The following is a 21,791-nucleotide window of genomic DNA, read 5'->3' on the forward strand; positions in this document are numbered from 1 at the left end:
TAATTCCATGTGTTGATTCTGTGCATACTTGTTTTGGTCTCAAGCATTCATTTAATAGGTTTTAGAAAATTAGTTAGATTTTGTGTTCTTGCTGCCTAGTTTTGCATCACCAACACTAAAATGTCTATGGCTTGAACTTCCATGGTCAAAACACCATGGCCTTTGGAAATCAAGCAATAGTCCTTGTAAATAATGTAAATAGAGTTTTTGGGGTCTGTGGAAGTGAAATAGCTATTTTTACAAGCAAGCCCTAGGCAAGCAAGGCTTGTAATGGAGATTTGAAGAGAATACAGGATTGGCATGTGCCAATCTTGCTCAGGCAATGAGGAAGTAATGCACTAAGAGTCCATAACTCAGAGGAGGAGGTTGGGTGTGGAGTTTGGAGTCATTTGTAGAAGTTTCATTGTCATTGCCTTTGAAACCCTTAAAACAAGGGTTTTCTGAGGCCTTATTGTACGGTTACCACAAAGACCTAAGACTTGAAAAATCTTCAAGCTTAGGTCATTCGGAATCAAAGTTCAGAAGACACCAAGTGACCTTGTTAAGGGTTTTTGGGAGTTGCCACCAGTTCCTTGTTTTTAGGAGGGCTAATAGGGGCTCGTAGGGCTACAAGACTAAACAAGGCAATTTGGAGTTGTAGGTGTGTGAAACTCAAAAGAATTATGCAGAATGGTAGGAAATGTGTCAAGAATCTCATAAAGGTGGTTCAACCTTGATTTTGGCCCTTTAGGTGTACTTGGTGAAGTTTTGGCACTCTAGGCCAAATAGTGCATAGTTGGCGAATTGAAGGTAGAGGATGGAAACTTGAATTGTTGGGTGAGATTCTTGGTGAAAGGGGATTGGGAAGGAGTCCTCTAGGTTGGGGTTTGGGATAGTAATCCTAAGTAGGCTAGGAGTAGCCTTGGAAGAGCAAGAAAGCTCTAGAGTGAAGAAGCTCCCCATCACAAGTGTTCTTGCACTTGGGAAAAGGGGGCAATGAAGTTGGATGGTTGGGGAAGGAGAGGAGGGCAACGTCCCAAATAGAGGTGGAAAGACAGTCAAACATGGCACAAGCGCACTAGAGGGTGGAGGAGTCTGGGGAGAGGAGCTTCCTAAGGTGATTGGTAAAGTGGTCCAAGTATCCACCGTCAAAACAAGAAAAATTACATGGGGTGAGGGAGAGTTGTTGTGATGGGGGAGGGGAGGGGGAGGGGGGAGGTAAGCACAAATGGCGAGGTTGAGGAGGGAATTTCAGCTAGAGGAAGGGGGCGATGGAGAAATGACTGACAAAAGAGATGGAGGAGAGGCTAGAGAGGGCAGAGTCCACCACGCTTGCACCACCACGATGAGGCCACTATGTGAATGAACTGGAGTCCGGAAAGCCAGGAAGACCATTTAGGATCACCAAATCAAAAGACACGCGTTTGTAGAAGGTGGCGGTTGTACTTCGTGAGAGGTCCCAACAAGTCATCAAAGAATCTCTAGAGGCCCAATGGATACATCTTTCAATTGCACAAATAATCATCCACCTGCTGTGGAGGGGGTCTACATGTCCTTGGTCTATGCGTTGAAGTCCCCAACAATGATAATGTCCCCAACCGTAGAGAATTGAGATATGCTGTCATAAAGGTCTATATAGGGGTCCCCCTTCAAGCCACCATGGATAGCTATTAACATAGAAAGAGGACTCTGAAGGAAAGTAGCACACTACAATGGAAATGTCCTTCCGATGCCACACCACTTGGCAAACTTGGACACACAAATATGGCAACATTGTTGGAGAAAACAATCGATGTCATACTTTGAAGTTGGTTGATGACAAGGCAAGCGGCCCCATAGAGCCCCTAACACCACTTGAGCTCCGAACCTCATCCCTAAAAGTAGACAACAACTTATAACCAATGATCCCAGGAAGAGGACGAGCGAGTCTTGAGTCTTCATAAGTAGTAGAAGACAATCAAACCAATAGTGTAATGTAGTGAGCGCGACATGAACCAAAGTGCAATTCTAGTAGTTGACATGCAAGGAACCATCGCCACATTCCTCCATGCCCAACTGCACTTGTATTTGTCATTTAGCTGCAGCTACTAACTTGGGGGGAAGGAGTTCCCAATAACTACTTTCAGGTTTTGAATAATTGCCCACTTCTGTTCCTGTGTAGCTTTAGCAACAAGCTCTCTAGAGTGTTTTAAGTTCCACCACTTGAGATTTAGTAAGGTCCTCATCGAGGAAGACCCTCGAAGCCAAGGAAAACAATTTCCTTCTAGCCATCAAAACTTGAAGCCTATTGGTTGTAGAGAGAAAGTGAAAAAACAATGTGGTGTTATGCCCCACCCAAGCTCTACCCAAGGTAATGTCACTAATATATAGTTACTCTCTAAGCAAGGAGTAACTTGCAGATAAAGTATTAGTGAAGATAAAGGGCAGTCTGCAGACCTTGAGGTTAAGTTCCTATGCACGTCTAGTCCTCTCTTCCAATAGTTTTGATTGAACAATCTTTTCGACCTTGACAAGAGGTGGAACACTGCTTTTGTTACAAATTGGAGCCCGACTGTTAATGCGTTTCTCAGTCGTATTTCAAAGAGTCTTGCATATACCAATTCTGATTGTTTGCTTTTGAGCTTGAGAATGCCATTTTGAAATATGGACTGCTCGGTGTTATCATCGAGAAGCTTTTTGAGTTCTGCGTTTTTCAGTCAAAACCAAAAAGATTCTGTTTAAAACTTCCTGCATTGAAATTTTTTAAGTGCTGTTTTCAGTCTCCCATTTGCTGACTCTGTCCAACAGGTCGAGGATGGACTACTTGTCATAAGTTTATATTGGTGTAACCATAGGAGGGAGATTGGTGGGAGTCTCCATACGGTCAGGAAGTAGCCTCCAGACCACACAAATCCCCAAACAAAGACCGATAGGCTCAAATTGGAGAAAGACAACTACCAATAACATCCGTAGACGAACAGGTGACTAAAATCTTTGTGTTCAAACACTACGCTCAAGCTCGTGATATGCTTCTGCTATAGTTAATTTCTCTAAAAAGTGGGCTTAGCATTGAATGAATATCAATCTTTGTGAAATGTTGGTCCCACGTTAGCTGAACCAACAATTAGAAGAACTGACAATAGCTGAATTGCACAACCAGATGAACCCATGACGCTAGAAGTCAACACCAAGGCCCAGCACAACATTGCAAAGTCTCCATAGAGAACACAACAAACCAACATGCCCAAAGAAGGGCGAGGGAACACAAGAAAAAGCGTCGAAAAAGCTGGCAAGACACACTAGAAAAACCAGAGAAGATCCCAACTCTCAGATAGTCCAGAAGGCCACAAAAACAAAGCCCAAAAAGCCCAACTGAGCATGGATAGGAAGGAGGCAAATCCACAACCAAAACAAAGAAAAGAGATATAAGAAACGAAACATCGCAGAGCCACAAAGCTGCCAATTGAACGAGCCAGACAGAAAACTACCACCAACCAACAAACAAGAACAACATAGCGCAACGAAAGGGATAGGCAACGGGGTGGAGCGAGTGGGGGAGCACAAAGAAAACGGTAAATGGCAATGAAGACCACCAAAGGAGGGCAACATCAGTAGCAACAGACAAAAACAAAAGCAAAAACACATAGTCGAGTGAGGCACACACAACATGGGGTCGATGGCAGGACACTGCAACACAAGAGAAGATCATCAAACGACACAACGGGATGGGCCTGCAATGAATGCTAGGAAGCAATGTCTATAACAATGTTGTCAGGACCCATAGAGATAATGATGAGAAAACAACCTTACAATGAACAATTAACAGCATATGAAATGATAATTAAATTTGCTAGAACTCTAAATCCTAACCATAACTAACCTTAGATCATAACCAACCTTGGTAGAATTTGGAAAGAAAAACCTTGAGAGGGTGCTCGGAGACTGGTCAGCCCAGTTAAGCCTACGAGCGCTGCCCATCCAATTATAACAGTCCGCCCCTTGACCTATAAATGGCAGAAACGTCCATCTAAGACAATTCCACCACTTGGGGTGGCCTACTTAATTCGACAGAAGGTATACTGCCACTCCCTAACTTATTTCCTTCCATTCCACATATGATGGTTTGTGGGAACAAGAAATAGATAAGTTTTATCTAAATTGGTCAGCATTTCACCATCATTAAGTATACACAATTCAGAAAATATTATAAGCTAGATAATAACTATATTATGTATACTGCAATATTTACTATGTTACAAGATGGCAGTTTTCTGAAATGCAGATCCCTTGAATTCAATACTGAATTTGTTCAATACTCCTTGATCACTCATTTTCTGCATGCATACTGTATAAATTTATGTACCAGACCTGATCTTCTCTTAATGGATTGATCTTCCTTGATTGCTTTGATGTTTTATGGTTGATTCCCTTCTTGAATTCTGATTTCACATGGAAAATTTTCCAATTCCAGAACCTGTCCTCTCTTTCTCCCCACTGACCTCTTTTAATACACTCCATAAACCCCTCCATGAAAGGTACGCTCTCCTTCCAAATGGGTTAACCTTATCCAAAGGAAGTGTCTCTTTTCAATAATCTTGTAATAACGATTGCTGTCATTATATTGTAAGCCCTGTCTTCAATAGTTGTTTTATTAATTACTGCCCCTTATTTCATAATCATTGTCTTTTATTGTACAATTGCTGCACACTAAGGAAACATAATCTCTTCTTAGATAATTGCTGATATATGCAAGTGGCAGGACATCCAACGTAGACAATTCCATCTCTTGGGGTGGCCTACTTAATTCGAGGAAAACAGTGTACCGCCTCTCCCTAAATTCCTCCACTCCACATATGGTGGCTTGCAGGAACAAGGAATAGATGAATATCATCTATACTGATTGGTATTTTTACTATCATTATGTTAGATTTGGAGCCAGAACATTATAATGCAGTAAACGGGTCCTTTATCATCAATGCACAAGAAAACCAGACACAGATTTACCCTGGGGAAACTTCCCTTCTTGACGGAAAAACCTGGCCACAGCCACAAAGATGATGCCTTTATTCAGATCTCAAAAACATTACATAATACTTGCTTATGAATGACGTCTTCAACCAGACAGTCAGTAAGCTTGCCATTTATCTTACCAAAACCTCTCAAAATCTCACAGACTACTAAAATAATTGATTACATATATAGAGATTCACATAGACAGCACAATGATCACACACAGATTGTATGCTAAAAAACACAAAATAAATAACTCCCTGCAGGTATACACTTAGTGCAATCATCTCAGAACTCATAATGCACTGTAATAATCATCCTTTCTGAAAAATAAATGAACTCGAGCTTTTGTCTAAGAATTGCATTTAACAGAAATAATGCCGCTCAAAAGAATAACTAATCAGGATTTCAAACGATGGCAGTTACGAATTACTCATGGCAACATAAGTTATGAACTGATGCATTTAATTTGAGAACCGTCGACCTCAATAAGAAAACTGTTGACTTTAATACATACATGGAAAAGAGAATAGTTTTTATCCAACAAGGACCACATCAGATATGAGACATCTCAACACACCTTGGATGCCACGTCATGCGTTCTTAGTAATATGAAGGATACAAGTAAAGTATTAAGGAAATCTCTCCCGCTGAAATATGTAAGACAGCTTGAACTTGCTGCTGAAGACTTAATTCAAAGAGAGCCAAACATATAATCATTACAATAATAACCGTCATCATGAGAGAATAGAGAATATGGAGACACCTATGGTGCTCTTGATCGACATAACATACGGAGGGTAAGAAAAAATCTGATCGAGCTCTCTCGCAGCTATCCAAAACATTAACTATACCAAATCTGTAAAATATTATAAGTTAGATAACAACTTTATTATGATTACCACAATATTTATTATATCACAAGATGGCTGTATTCTGAAATGCAGGTCCCTTGAACTTGTTAAAAAAATTCATCATAAATTGAGTGATTACAAATGGAGACAGTCTCTTTAGATTGAGAAAAAATTGAGAGCAAAATAGAAACTTTCTAATAGACTAGTCATTTGGCCGTGAATAAGTCTCCTTGGTTGGACTTCTTGTGAACTAGCCACTTTTTGCAAAACTGTGGATATTACCAAGCTTCTCACAATAGTGACAGGTGATTTACTTCTTGGAGCGCTTCTTAGATGTGTACTGTCTTTTCTGCTGTGTGGACACACCTTTGCCTCTATTTGTGGCAGTAAATATCTATTCTGCATTGAGCATGTTACTGTTTCTACCAAATTGTTGTCCCCACCTAGCTTGCTGTAATAGCTTATTGCAGAACTCATCAAACTTCAAGTCAACATGAGTGGAGGTAATGTTGAGCGTCTTGATTAAGTGTTAGTAGGACTGTGGTAGAGTCTTCAATGTAATCACTACCCTGTTCTCTTCCATCTTGTGACCATTGGCCTCCAATTGATTGCGTATACACTCAAGATGCTCCTGTAGAGTCATCTTCTCATCCACTATAAGGGAAAACAACATATTGTTAAAAAAGAAATCTCGGCTTTTATCCAATGTTTCATGGGGACATTTAATGTGCGCCCAAATCCCTGTAGCATGCTTGATAGATGTCACTGTTGGAAGCATCTATCAGTGATAGGTAACTTAAAGCACCATAAAAGCTTCTAGGTTATGTTAATCAAACTTATCCCTGTCTTTGCCTTCTGCTGTAGGGTGAGTAGAGTTCCTCAGAACAAGCTGGTCCAAGCATCAGTACTGAGAGTAGCCTTTGCTTCCAGATATTGTAGTTCCTGTCGTTGAACTGCTGACTGCCTTCCAACATGAAGTTGGTCAACTATGCATTTCTCCCTTTTTCTTAGGTACAAAAAAATGAGGCAAACTTGAGCTTCAAACAAGTCTGATTTTTTTGTCAAAAACCAGTAAAAATCTTCAACAAGCAGCTGCTACCAATGCCAAAAGTACTATCTTTTAGGTAAAAACAAGTTAAACCCTTGCTCAGAAATCGGTTAGAGAGCACAACACTCTTCAAATCCACGATTTTGTCAAAAAATAAAGAAAATATTGTGCACAAATTCCTAGGTCTGAAACCCTAGGTGCTGAAAACCCACAATTGTTACTGGAAAATTGTCCAAAAACCAAAATCTGTAAAAAGAATTTTGAAAAAGGGCTCAAAAACCCTAACTGCAGTCCACAAACTGTAAAGAACTCAGACCAAGTTGCCCAAGAAGTTCAGAAAACCCTAGAAGCCCATCACATAAGAATCAGAGAAGTCACAAGCTGTCATAAAAAAACCTCGAACCAGAGAAAGAAGTGATCATCTAAGCTGAAACCCTAGTCATGTCTAGGAAGGAAAAGCGAATAAAATAGGCACACAAACAATGTCAGTGGTGGAAGGAAAGTACGTAAATTAACCTTCAAAACTATTAGAAAATTGCAAGAACTAGAAACAATCTCCATCTGTGAGAGTCTGAGAAAATACATTTGTTAGGACGGATAAAATATAGGCGTGAGAAAAAATGGCGACCTCCTTCGACTCACAGGAGAAAAACGGTCTGTGGATGCTTGTCACTTAAAAACGTTGCAACCCAAACCTTAAATAAGTTTCACATGATTGCATAGAAACCAGCATGAGCAGGAGAAATAAATTGCAAGATCTTTGCAGAACAATTGCCTGTGACTTGGCACAAAATTTTCTTGTGTGAACAGAAAGAAAACCTCGTGTAGAAGAAACACACCCATACATCAACGCAATCAGGGGAAAAAACGACAACTATGAACATGCAGATTCCTAGACACTAACCTGTTGTTCACCAGAAACAAGGACAAAAAAACTTAAGAGAAAAGTTTATGTACTTATGCATAAAAAAATGATCCAAAAAACTTTTGAAACAATCCTAGGTAAAGAGCATGGATTTGAAATATTTGCCAAAGGAATGTTATACTATGAAACCACGTTGTTCATAAATTAAGTGTTTACAAGTGGAGACAAAGTCTCCTTAAAAAGGAAAAAAATTGAGAGCGAAATAGAAACTTTCTAAAAAACTAATAGGAAGGATTCTCATTTATCCAACTGAGAAAATAGAAATTGCCAATGAAACCCCTTGAACAATTGTCACAAGTGCAATCCAACAAGACAATTGCAGAGATTTGGACTATTTTGAAGGATTTCCATGAGACATCAGATAAGAGCCCCATGTTCTTCTTGAAGAACCAATTCTTTTCCATCATGATGGATGAGCGTATGTCCTTACGGGAGCATTTGACAAAGACTAAGGACATTTGAGATCAACCAAAGGCCATTGGTTGGAAAATGGAGAAAGAGGATATGTTAGGCACATAGTTCCCAGACTTGGACTCAGCAATGCCAACTCGACTTGTGACTCTGCTATGACTCAACAAAATGAAAAAAACCCTTGAAATTTAGAGATTTTTAAGGATTAACACTTGTTTCATGCACCCATAATTGAATAAAGCTTAACGAAACCATAACATCATCAAATAGACGTTAATTTGATCACATACATAAACATACATCCATCACATAAGTACAAACATAAATTGTTGTCAAAGGAAATTAAAAACATTGTTATATAAAATAATAAATATTATCAAATGTATATAAAATTCATGAAATTCATGACATAGAAGTTTCCCAAACCTATGCGTAAACAAAATCAAGTCTATGCTCAGCCTCAGTCTCAGCCTCAGAGTAGTTTGACTACCTCCTACAAAGGAATCTAATGTACGTCTTAGTTGACTCAGTAGCCATAGTCTCCTCTTGTGAGGTGTCATAATGATCAACATCAGTTGTACTTGTGCCAGACTGACTTCTATCCTTCTCCTTTGCCATTGCCATAACCTCAACCCCTCTGTCTGCTTGGTCAACCCAGTCATGGTCCTCTTCAGTGAAGATGGGATTTTTAGACTCAGTGAGCCACGTAAGACTCTAGATTGATCTTTGCTGAAGTGATCACAGAGGGGACATTAAGTGATCACAGAGGAGTCAATGTCCTAATCTGTTTGGTCCTAAAACAGAGGTTGTAATGAACATAGACAAGATCATTCAACCTATCTCCTCTTCTTTACTTTCCTCTCTACTTCTCACAACTAGTAAATAGAATGACTTTTAGGGCAAAATAGAAGACATAAGTAAAAAACAATTTGAGAAAAACCTTTGTTTATTTGTTTTTTGTTGGGTGAATACAGCTAATGTTGGCGTGAATCATGGAGCTCCGACTTGATGAGTTTTCCCAGTTATGGCTCATAACTTGTCAAGTCGTGGAAACAAGTTATCATGACTTGTTTTGGTCCGTGGGACTCGTCAACTTGGACAACTTGCTGAATTTGCAAAGAGTTTAGGAACTATGGGTAGTCATAACTTTGAAGAGTCTATCTAAACCCAATGAAGTCTAAACCCTATGAGCACTTCATTGAAACACTCAATAATATTGCAACTAATGTTGACTTAAAGTTTCTGACCTGTGTACCAAACTTCTGTAGAAGGACCGCTGGAAACAACAATTTGGTTATAGTGTCACTTCACCCTCTCCTCAGAACAAGCCTTCATAGCCAAATCCCTTTCACAAGGATAAAGGCAAATCTCAATCAGCTCTGCAAAAAAGCTCCAACTAGCCTTAAGATAGCTCGAAGAATAAGAAAGTGTAGTGTAACTACTGCCACAAATTGGTAACATGAGAAAGGACTGTTGGAGTTGTCTTGCTTCTAAACAACACAAGGCTAATGTCGCAAATCAGAATTAGTTTGCCTTTTATGCTTTCATGGCAAAATGCCTTGCATATCATGTGAATTCTTTTGCTTGGCTTATAGACTCCGGTGCTTCTTGACACTTCACTCATCGACATGGTTGGTTCAGAAACTTTTCATCTCTCATCAATTTGGTTATTTTTGGAGGACAAGAAGAGTAATACTATTTGTCAGCAAAGGGAACATGCCAATATAGTTTGGTGGAAAGAATTTCATACTCAATGTATACTTTGTTGTTGGTATGGAGCTATATTTTCTCTCTATGAGCTAGATTACGTGGCATTCTCCTCAGCTTGATGTGGTGTTCAGTTCACACAAGCGTTTGATTGTTGATCGTGTGTCTCACACTGCTATGGTTGTTGGCATTGAGGATCATGGTTTGTATTGACTTGTGGATTCATTTATCCTCTTCAGGATTCCTTAGGAGCTAAATTATCTTGCATCAACAATCTTTGCCATCAACGACATGGCCATATGAACATTCACTATCTTGCTCACCTTGTTTGGAAGGATCTAGTTCTTGGCTTACTTGATATTTAAATTCAACATCTTCGAGTTTGTGGAGCTTGTTAGAGTGGGAAGCAACACAGAACACCATTTGAGGATGGTGACTCATGGCAAGCCTCAAAGTTCTTGCATCTGGTTTGCACTGATATATGTGGTGCAATGAATACATCTACTATAGTTGGTGCCAATAATTTCTTTCTTTTTTGCTGATGATTTATTTTGTAGAATGTGGTTATACTTTCTTAGACATAAAATAAATGTGTTTATTGTATTTCAAAAGTTTAAGGCCTTAGTAGGAAAAGAGTTAAGAGAGTCAGGTTATCCCATAGTCACTCTTAGGTCAGATAATGAGGGGTATTTTTGTTCTAATGCTTTCTCCAACTTCTTTGATACAGTCAAACACACCTTACACTCCACAACAGTGTGGCATTGTTGAATGTTAAAGCCACACTATAACTCAAATGACTAGGTTAGTGATGGCACACATGAGTATTCACAACAACCTGTCTTCTTAATTGATCTCTTACACAAGCTGCTAAGGGAAGACTCCTACGGAAACTTGGACTTGAAGCAAACCTATGATTAGTCATCTGAAATTCGTTGGTTCTTTAACATATGTTTGGATTCTAAATGCCCAATGCTCCAAGTTGGACTCCAAGAGTCAGAAACTAATGTGACAACCACAAGGCTTACCAACTGATTGATGTAGACATCGATCGTCTTATCTCCGGTTATGTTGTTCTCTTTGATGAAGAATGATGCCCCTTTCATTTTTTCTCATTTGTGTAGAATCTTGAGGATTAGCCTTTGAAGGTTGTTGATTTGGGTGTTCATCTTCCATTTGGTTCACTTGATGGGAGAGATGATGCTAACTCTGAATTCGATTATGCACAACTTGAATTTCCTCAGGATGGATGATGTTCCTCTTGTTGAACCTATTCTAGATTTTGTTCTAGTTATTCCTTCTGCAACTGATGTTGGTTATACTCTTTGTCATAAATTGTGGGCTAAAAACATTAGCTCATCAAGGGTAGATCTTCTAGAAACAAGAGCAAACAACAAAATACAATCAACTTTACTGTCATGGCCAATATCTATGGTTTTTTAAGCCTTAAAACATATTTTGACGCTATAAAGAGATTCCTTAGTAGGAAAAGGCATGGGATCTAAACATCATATTTTTATGAAGAATAACACTAGGGTTCTTTTTGATCTTCCTCCAGGGAAGAAGCCCATTAGCTACAAATGGGTGTAAAGTCAAGTACAAAGTTGATGAAACCTTTGACATGCATAAAGCTCGTCTCATTGCTAAGGGGTTCTCACAAAATAAGGCATTAATTAAGGGGAGACTTTTGCTCCTATAGCCAAAGTGAGTACCATATATATGACTTGTCCTTGCCTTAGCAACTTAGTTTGGTTGAAAAGTCCATTAGATTAATGTTAAGAGTGACTTCCTTAATGATGAGTTGTAGGAAGAAGTCTATATAATACAACCTCTTGGTTTCAAGGTTGCTAGAAAAGAACATTGGGTACATAAATTGGTGAAGGTACTTTATGGTCTCAAATATGTTCGTCGGGCTAGGTACATCCAAATTGATAAGTACCTTATAGATAATGACTTTCAAAGAACCCATATGATTCTAAAATGTATGTCAAAAACACTAGTGATGATATTATTCTTCTTGTGACCTGATTATCACTACTTGCTTGACAGTTTTGATTATTCATTTCAATTAGAGTTTGTTTGAATCCTTTGACATAACAAACTTGGGAATTGTGCACTATTGTTTAGGTGTTCAAATTTGCAGACTAAAGGTAGTGTTGATGTGAGTTTTATTTGACTACATTTTGTAGAATCAAATACCTAATGTTTTGGGTTGAAGCACCAAATCCTCAATCCTCTCTTGATATAAGGTCATCTCTTATGCTAAGCTTGCAAAGTAAGATCATGAAATGACTACAAGGTTCCTTGAGTTACGAACACTCATGTTGTGGAATAATATGATTTGTTGGTAATCACTTAGGGAATTTAGGCTTTTCATTGAACAAACATCTACTTTTTGCACTTCTAAAGATTTGGCTTCACAATGTGCAATGAAAATATGTTTTTGATCTTCAAACATCCACTTCAACTTGAACTTAAAACTTACTACTACCTCTACCTCTAACTAGGAATGAAAGGAATCATGGATGACTTGGATTCTACTAGATGGAGCTTATGGAGCTTATTAGTGACTCGACTTACATAGTGGAAGCTTCTAAGGTGTACTCAAATGTTTTTCATCAAAGTAACAAATATTAGTTAAGTTCAAAACTCAAATGCCATAATCCAAGGGATGCACCGATCATGCCTAAAAAAGGAACAAATATATATATGCCTTCCATGCAAGAATAGATCTGTTAGATCTTGTGCAATCAGATCAGTATTATATTGAAGTTATAGATTTAACACTCCCTCTTAACTTGATAATCATACTGAAAGATAACATATCTAGCATCATCAATTATGATGAATAAGCATAGATTGATACTCTATATCTATCTGAATCTTCTTAGCATGTGTTATCATCGAACACATGCTACTATGTCATGTTACTTTCCTGTGATATGACTTATCACTGATACTAGTGATAACGGTATTACAAAGAATACAATACACAGGATAAAATCCAGAGAATAATTAAATTCTTCATTTATCCAAGTTGTGACTCATAGGTACTGGCATTCCTATATCACAACATTATCCTGAGTTAAGATCTACCAGAACACATGATAAACTATGGACAACAATTAAATTCTTCAATTGTCCAAGTTGTGACTCATAGGCATAGAAATGTCTACATCACAATGTGATCTTCAACTCATCTAGATTTGACAGTAGATCTCTACTGTTCAGCACATTATCTAAGAGATCATTATCTCTCATAATTCCTTTATACAAGTGTTCATTATCTTAGAGATTGTTACCTCTTAGATAATGAATACAAATGATGGAGCCCATTACAGTCAATAGGCTGACAATAAAAAATATTTTAATGATAATTTAAAGAATACAAATGTATTACAGTTCAGCCATACCTAGTCTTTTTCTGAAGTGGTCTATCTTCACTCGAAAGAGAGGTTTGGTAAGAATATTTAATGTTTGATTTGCAGTGCAAATGTATTCTAATTTTACAGTATTCCTATCTACCATATCTCTTACATAATGGTAAGGAATTTCAATATGCTTGGACCTGTCATGGAAAAATGGAATCATAGAAAGTTTGTTGGAACTCTAATTTTCACAATGAATAATAGTAGGATTCATGGGTTGACCAAATAATCCCACAAGTAACTTTCTAAGCCAATCTGCTTCCCGAGAGGCCATTGTTGCAGAAATGTATTCAACTTTTATGGAACTCTGTGCTACTGATGTTTGCTTTCTGCATATCCAAGATATCATCGTTGAGCCTAAATTGAAACATCTTGAAGTGTTTTTCCTATTAGTAACACTTCCAGCCCAATCTGAGTTTGTGTATCCATGTAAGTCCAAGTCAACTTTCTCATACTTGAGCCCAAGATTAAGAGTACCTTGTAGGTATCTCATGATGTGTTTGACTACAACTAGTTGAGTCTCCTTTGGCTCACACAGAAACTGACTCAAGGCATTAACAACATAGAAATTATTAGGTCTCGTATTTACCAAGTACATAATAGACTCAATTATCTGTCTGTAAAGAGTAGAATCTATGGAAGATGATTCTGCTACTGCTTCCTTAAGTTTATGTAGATTAGTCTCCATTGGAGAAGACACAGGCCTGCAATTCCACATTCCAAATCTCTTCAAGATGTCTAATGTATACTTTCCTTGATTAAGTATGATGTTGTTAGAATTTTGCCATTCTTCCTGTCCTAGGAAGTAATGGAGGAGTCCAAAATCTATTATTTCAAATTGTCAGATTAGATCTTTCTTGCATTGCTCTATAAGATGATCATCACCTGTTATTAGTAGATCATTAACATATAGTATCAATATTATCATATCATCTTTATCCTTTTTATAATAGAGATTTGGATCAATTTCATTCTTAGAGAATCCTAAACTGGTGATATCAATTATTTCATACCAAGCCCTTGGAGCATGTTTAAGCCCATAGAGAGCTTTCTTGAGCCTGCAAATAAAAACTTTAGGGTTATGAGTTTCAAATCCTTCAGGGTGTTCCAAATACATCTCTTTTGTAATTTTTCCATTCAGAAATGTTGTTTTTACATCCATTCAATGTACTTTCCATCCCTTCAATGCTACAATAGCTAGGACTGCTCTTACAGAGGTATATGGCAACAGGAGCAAAGGTTTTTTTATAATCAATTCCCTCTTTTTGAGAGAATCCCCTTGCTATGAATCTGGCTTTATATTTTTCGATGCTACCGTCAACAGCATCCTTGATTTTAAATATCCATTTAGAAGAAACAATGGATTTTCCTTCAGGTCTTGGAACAATTTCCCAAACATCATTCTTAATAATGGATTGGTATTCTTCCGTCATGGCATCCTTCCAAGCTGGATGTTTAATAGCATTTGAAACATTGGTTGGTTCTGATTTAGATAAATTACTCATGTTTGCTGCATAATTAGAAAATCTTTTGAGTCTTTTTCTTTCTCTGAAGGTTCCAGATGGTGCAGCGAAGTCTTGTGCTTTCTGTACTGTTTTAATGACCCAAAGTGATCTTTTCTTTGGATTCCGAGTTTCCTCAAGATTAAGATTTTGAATTTCATCTTCAATTTCTTCAATGTTCTCCCTTTAAAATTTAGAGTCAGTATTTTCTTCAGAACCAGGTAAGGGAGAGGGATCTTCAGAACTTGAGCTCTTTTGAATGCTAAATCTTCTTCAAATATTACATCCCTACTAACTTCAATGTTTTTTTTACCAGGTATGAAAATTCTATATGCATTAGATGTTTCACTATACCTGACAAAAATACCTTTCCTTCTTGAGGATTCTAACTTAGTTCTCTTTTCTTTTGGAACATGTATATATACTAGGCACCCAAAAATCCTAAGATGACTTTTATTAGGTTTAACCTTAGTAAAGATTTTTTCAAGAGTTTTATCTCTAAGGTAGGAGTGAGGATTTCTGTTTTGAATATAGACAGCAGTACAAGAGGCTTCTGCCCAAAGATATTATTCTAAGTTTTGATCAAATATCATAGCTCTTGCAACTTCTATAATTATTCTATTCTTCCTTTCTGTTACCCCATTTTGTTGTGTGTTATAAGGAACGGTATACTCCTTCTTAATTCCTGTTTCTTTACAAAACTCTTTAAACAAATCTGAAGTGTTCTCCCCTCCATTATCAATCCTAAGAGTTTTAATTTTGTGTCCTGATAAGTTTTTAGTTAAGGTTTTGAATTCTTTAAATCTTTTAAGGATTTCTTCTGATTCTTTACACTTTAAGAAGTAAATCGAAGTCTTCCTAGAAAAGTCATCTATAAAAATTATATAGTACCAAAATCCTCCAAGAGAAGGACCAGAGAGAGGTCTGCGTATATCTAAGTGGATTAATTCCAAAACATTGTGAGTTTTTCTAGTGCTATCATGAAATGGACTTTTGGTGTTCTTACCTAGAGCGCATTCTTCACATATTCTTGAGTGATCTTTATTCAACTTAGGTAAACCAATTACAATCTTCTCAATAGTTGATAAGGTTTTGAAATCTAGATGTCCTAACCTTCTGTGCCATATTTCGTTTATGTTAGTAGCTCCATGAATTAATGTTTGAATAGGTTGACCAGGTTTTGTATTTAGTTCATACAAGTATCCCTTTCTTTAACCAATCAACTTTGCTTTCTTAAATGAAGAGCTCTTAGACAAGGTCATTACTTTATTGTTCATGAATGGAACATTATGTCCATCATCTTGAATTGCTGTGACTGAGATTAGATTCCTTTTTATTTATAGTACATAGAGTACTCCTTTGAGATGTAGAGAACTACCTGACTTCAGTTTCAAGGTGCAATTTCCAATTGCTTTGATTGAATGAGTGGAATTATCACTGATGGTAACTTCGCCATCAACTTCTTCAGATATAGAGTCCAGTGCTTCTTTGTATCTTGTAATGTGTCAAGATGATCCACTATCAATTACCCATGATTTGCTTGATATTTCATTTGATAGTGCAGAATACAATACATGATTCTCAGGATCATAGTTATCTTCTTTCCTAGAAATATTTGTACAATTTACGTGCTGCTTTGTATTCTCAGGGCAATTAGATCTATATTGTCCAAACGTTTTGCATTTGAAGCATTTTATTTTGGATAGATCTTTCTTAGGTTTGTCATTTCTTTGATTATCTTTTTTCTTCTTGGAGTGCTTCTTCTTACCTTTATAGGAATCTGTATTGAGAACATGAAGTTCTTCATATTCAATTTTCAATCTTTCTCCTTTCTTAAGTTTCCTCTATTCTTCTTGCAGGCAATCTCCTTTAAGTCTATTGAAGTTTGGAAGATTGTCTCTAGCACTTACTTCTTGTGAGAATGTTTCCCATGAATCAAGTAACCCATCTATGGCCATAAGTGTTAGTTCCTTGTCTTCAATTACGGTTCCTATACTTGCAAGTTCGTCTCTTAGATTAGCCACCCTTAGGAAGTAAGAGTTCATAGATTCTCCCTTTATCTGTATATGATTTAGTTGCCTTTTTAGTGCAAGGGTTCTAGTCGCATTGTTAACCTCATATGCATTTAATAATGCATCCATTATATGAAATGTTGTTTGATATTTCATTAGCATAGGTACTATTTCATTTTTTACTCCATCTAATATGATCTGCATGGCTCTTCTGTTTCCTTTACTCCAGATAGTTGTATTAGGTTCATCAACAAGTTGCTTGGATGTTGAATCAACAAACTGTTTCACATCATTGTCTTCAAGAATCATCATAATTTTGAATTTCCTAGCAATGAAGTGTTCTTTCCCATCAAATCTGTCCTTGGGTCTGATTGTGCTTGCCATTGAAGATAGAAGGATGTTGCTAGATATGAAAGTCTGATTGTCAATTTGCACAGCCTAGGTTCAACTATCAGAGCTCTGATACCATGTAAAGTTTCTGCAAATTCTGTATGATTAGACTGAGATAAACCTTCTCTGATGCTTGCTGAAGATGATCTTTTGTGATTGAGAATTGTATGAAATGATGTCAATAATATAAATATTATTCTGAAATGTTTTATCTCTGCAAGTATTCATATAGGGCAGAATTGCTTAAAGGAGCAAACCGTATGTTATTTGTGTGTCCTTTAACTTCAAACATACCCCATATAAATAAGGTAACCAAAGGGCATGTCCGGTGAAGGGACAATGACCCTATCTAGGTTGGCCCTATAATGTTTTCTCATAATCGACATCAAGGAGTAATAGCTTTTGTTTAATCAAACTAACAAATATTAGTTAAGTTCAAAACTCAAATGCCATAACCCAAGGGAGATGTCGATCATGCCTAAACAAGGAACAAATATATATAGACCTTCCATGCGAGAGTAGATCTGTACGATCTTGTGCAACCAGATCAGTATTATATCAAAGTTACAGATTTAACATAAATGAATCAAAGGTATTGAATGATAAATTAAATTATCATTCAAACACAATATGGGAACCAGGCGATGAAGGTGGTTCGAAACAGAGGTTTGCATTGTATGAACCCAAGATGGACGAACAACATGTGCAATTGTATGCAGAGTACCATGTGATATCAATTATTCTGAGGTAAAAAGATAGCGGAGGAGGAGGATAAAATGAAAAGCTTAGTTTGGCATATACGACATTAAGAGGAGTAAAAGAAAAAGTAATTTATTTCTGTTCAACGAAAAGCTTAGTTTGGCATATACAACGTTAAGAGGAGTAAAAGGATAAGTAATTCATTTCTGAACAGGTAGGGCTTTTGAAATTGAAAAGTCATTCTTTTGCTATTCAAATATAAATAAGAGATGTATCTTTGGCCATGAATAAAAATATTTTTTGGAGCAGAATGTGGAAGTAGAAAATGGAATATAAAGAAGGGTATCTGAGTGTGAAGTTATAGAGTGAAGCGTATGAAGTAAGTCAGATGTAGGAGAAGTGTAAAGAAATAAAAAGGAATAAACCTATCTATATATATTCAGATTGAAATGTGATATATATAAATATATTATAAGTATGTGAAAAGAAGTAATAAAAGAGTGAGGAGGGGATCAAGTATAATAAGAAATATGTATGTGGCAGATTGAAATAATATATAAATAGATTTATTTATCTATTATATATATTGATATTTAAAAGATAGGACATAGAATAAATATGAAAGGTATTAAATAAGAGGATTTATGAAGAAATGTATGTTAAAGAAAATAAAAAGTGTTTTAAATACCATCATCAATTTAGTAAGCAACATTGCTAGGGTGGAACAAAAGTTTGTGCACAATGGGTTGGTGCTCACAAAGACAATAGCGGGGTGGGTGCTTCCAGTAGGTCGAACCCTGCAAAGTGTGGGAGTTGAAGCTTCCAATGAGTTAGTGCTCATAAAACGTAGGGTTTGGAGCGTCTAGTAGGTTGGAGCCTTCAAAACATTGTAAAACAACAAAGTTGATAGAAAAACAATATTTTGTTGCGATTTTCTCTCGCATTGGGTTTCCACGTAAATCTTGTGTTATTGTGTTCATGTGCATAACTGTCTATTTCAGCATCTAAGGTTATTGATTGGATAGAAAGTTTTAAGTTGTTGAAGTTGTTATAATATCGATTCATCCTCCCACCTCTTAGTATAATCATGTGCTCTTCAGGGTGATGGTGCATAAAAAGCATGCAACATCCAACATCCACTCAAAGAAATGTTCTTGAATATTTCAAGGATAATTTGCTTGGAACCAAGAACCTTTGATCAATCCCATTTTGACCTACTAAACAACTAGGAAATACACTCAAAATGGAAGAAATCACAAACTAAGCTAATAGTGTTCGCCCTCAATAACCCAAATGTGTGCAAGTGATTCATTCCCCACTTGACAAAATCCTAGAAAACCTCTTATAGATCTATTGGACTTAGATATTTTGATATCCTTACTCCAAAAGCATCCTAGATGGAGCCCTGTTGCTAGTCAGGCGTCTATAGCTCTAATGCGGTTGTTGCCGTGGTCAACCACAAACATTGGTCTACCTTTAGTGGTAGCATTAGCAGAGATATTCACACAACCATAGCCAATTTTTCATTCACACCCCCCTCCGCTTTTTGCATTTTTGTTTCTTTTCTATTCTTTGCAATCTTTTGCTTGGCTTACAAGCAGTGAAGCTTGTAGAGGGTTTGGTAAACCACTGTGGCGCTTGTATAATTTTCCCTAATTCCAACTTCACTTTGAAAACTTCTGAAGAATTCAGAGCAATTAAGTGTGAGTAAAATGTTGTAACCATAGTCAGAAGCCTCAAACTCGACTTGGACTTGACAAGCCCGAATTTGGCTCAAACTTGGTCTTGACAAGTTAAAAGTCCTATGAAATTCAAATATTTTATGCACCATTTAGCCAATTAACATCAAAAACACAATAATTGAGATAAATAGAAGCTACTTTGCACACGTACACAACTTTTCATAGATCACATAAGTATAAATTCAATTTTTTTGAATGGAATTACTTAAAGTTAAACTGAATAACATAATAGAAATATAGTGTCACTGTCAAATGTCTCTAATATTCATGGAATATGCAATCCCTAGAACCAAAAGTTCAAAACATATATCAAAATAAAGGCTCATAGTAGCATATGTCCTCCTATGAGTACGCCTAAGTTACGTCATCAAAGACTCTAGAGCCGTCCTCTTTCCCTGTGTCTGAGGTTCAACCTCATATGCTCATCATGATTATCCTCCTCATACTCATACTCATCCTCACAATCCTCATCATCAGGGTAACTCCTATAAATGGTTGTCATTCGATTATTTATCAAACCAAGTAGGACCATAAACTACATCTTAACACAAGTTCCAACACAAATCTGTACCAAAGGAATATGGCCCAAATAGGAAAACTAACTTAGCTGGTCAGAGAGCTACAACAAACCACACGGGCGAGATAGACATCATAACTATTTTTGTGAGCAAGACACTGACTGAATACTGAAATGAGGAACTGCACAGGCATTTTGAATATGTCCTTCAAGCCATAACACCAAATACTTCAATGCGGAGCAATGCAAAGTATTCTCTTAATCAATCCTGATATATAGCTAGACTGTTTGCAAACTTCAATTACCAACCACATCAACTACAATGCCGAGGACCTAAGACTAGAGGAGTGCAACTTTCACAGAACATAAACATTATATTTAGAATCACTAGCTCTCATCACCAAATGCGGAGATAGTGATGCTGGGTTTTCCTCTTTATTCTTTTTAGCTTACTACATCAAATTTACATTGTGGTTTTTTTTCATTTTTTATGCTTGTTCTGGTGTGCTTTATGTGCCTCTTCTTCTTATGATTATAATCAATTTACATGATAAAATAGTCCTAACACAAGCAATCACATATGGAAACTGGGCATCTAAGGTATGCCTTAAAGCAGTTCAAAATTCCACAATATAAAGTATCTAATCAAAATTGCCTTAAGTTATTTTTAATATATACTGTGTATGTGAAAGGAGTACACAAGGATACAGCTTGCTGTTCAGTGCATTTGAGAATGCCATGGAGTCTGTGCAATCTATTCTTGGGATCTGTGTATGTGATGCGATGCTGTATATTGATATGTCGGTCATGTAGAGTCATGCCATTGGACTATTTTGAGGAGAGATCTGAAGTGGAAAGACCCAACTGTGGACAAGTCCTGCTATGTTCTACTCAGTTGTAGATGGCCATAGAGTTGTATGGATGTGTAGCGCGAAGCATCCATATATGACCTTTCATTGTCAGATGGTTATGAATAGTGGCATATTTAGGAAATGTGTATATTCCTTCCTTCAAGTTCCAGGTGACTCATCGCCAGGAAGAGGAAAAGGATCCATGGGTATTTAGGCATGTTGGCAGATAAGAAATTCTGTGAAATCTGGATCTTAATCATATATCCCATACTGCCTTAAGCCTAAGGAGGTAGCATGATCGTGAAGAATGAATGTTTGCAGGCTACATGGGTAGCCCTAGTGACATTACCAAATCAAAAAGCCCCAACATACCTGAACCAGTTCAATTCTGGTTATGTTCCTAGGTTTAGTTACCATTGGAACATACCTGTTTCTTCAGAATTGCTATTCCTTCCTGCAAACATCCCAGAAATGCCTTTGGTGTTTCACACTGGCTACGGTTATTTTGGGCTGTCTGTAGTTCACATCTTAAGTAGACTGTTGCTACAAAAATAATTGCTCATAATATTGCTATTATTTCTGTTTTCATCATGTTATATATATATATATATATATATATATATATATTAATGAGTGGATCCATGGCAAAGCCCAAACTGTACCCAGAATCCATTGAAAACTGGTGTGTACACACCCATAACAAAACCTGAACTGAGAACATCACCACCTCAACCAGACCT

General features: G+C 37.0%; 1 protein-coding gene across 1 annotated transcript in view; it reads left to right on the top strand.

Moving 5' to 3' along the window:
- LOC149558858 (uncharacterized) overlaps positions 1-21,791 on the top strand; it is a 75,648-nt gene that overhangs the window by 37,760 nt on the left and 16,097 nt on the right. The window lies entirely within an intron of this gene.

Source organism: Cupressus sempervirens, chromosome 5, assembly GCF_028749045.1.
Source record: "Cupressus sempervirens isolate cs-2001-9-10 chromosome 5, ASM2874904v1, whole genome shotgun sequence".
In the NCBI taxonomy this organism is placed as follows: domain Eukaryota; kingdom Viridiplantae; phylum Streptophyta; class Pinopsida; order Cupressales; family Cupressaceae; genus Cupressus; species Cupressus sempervirens.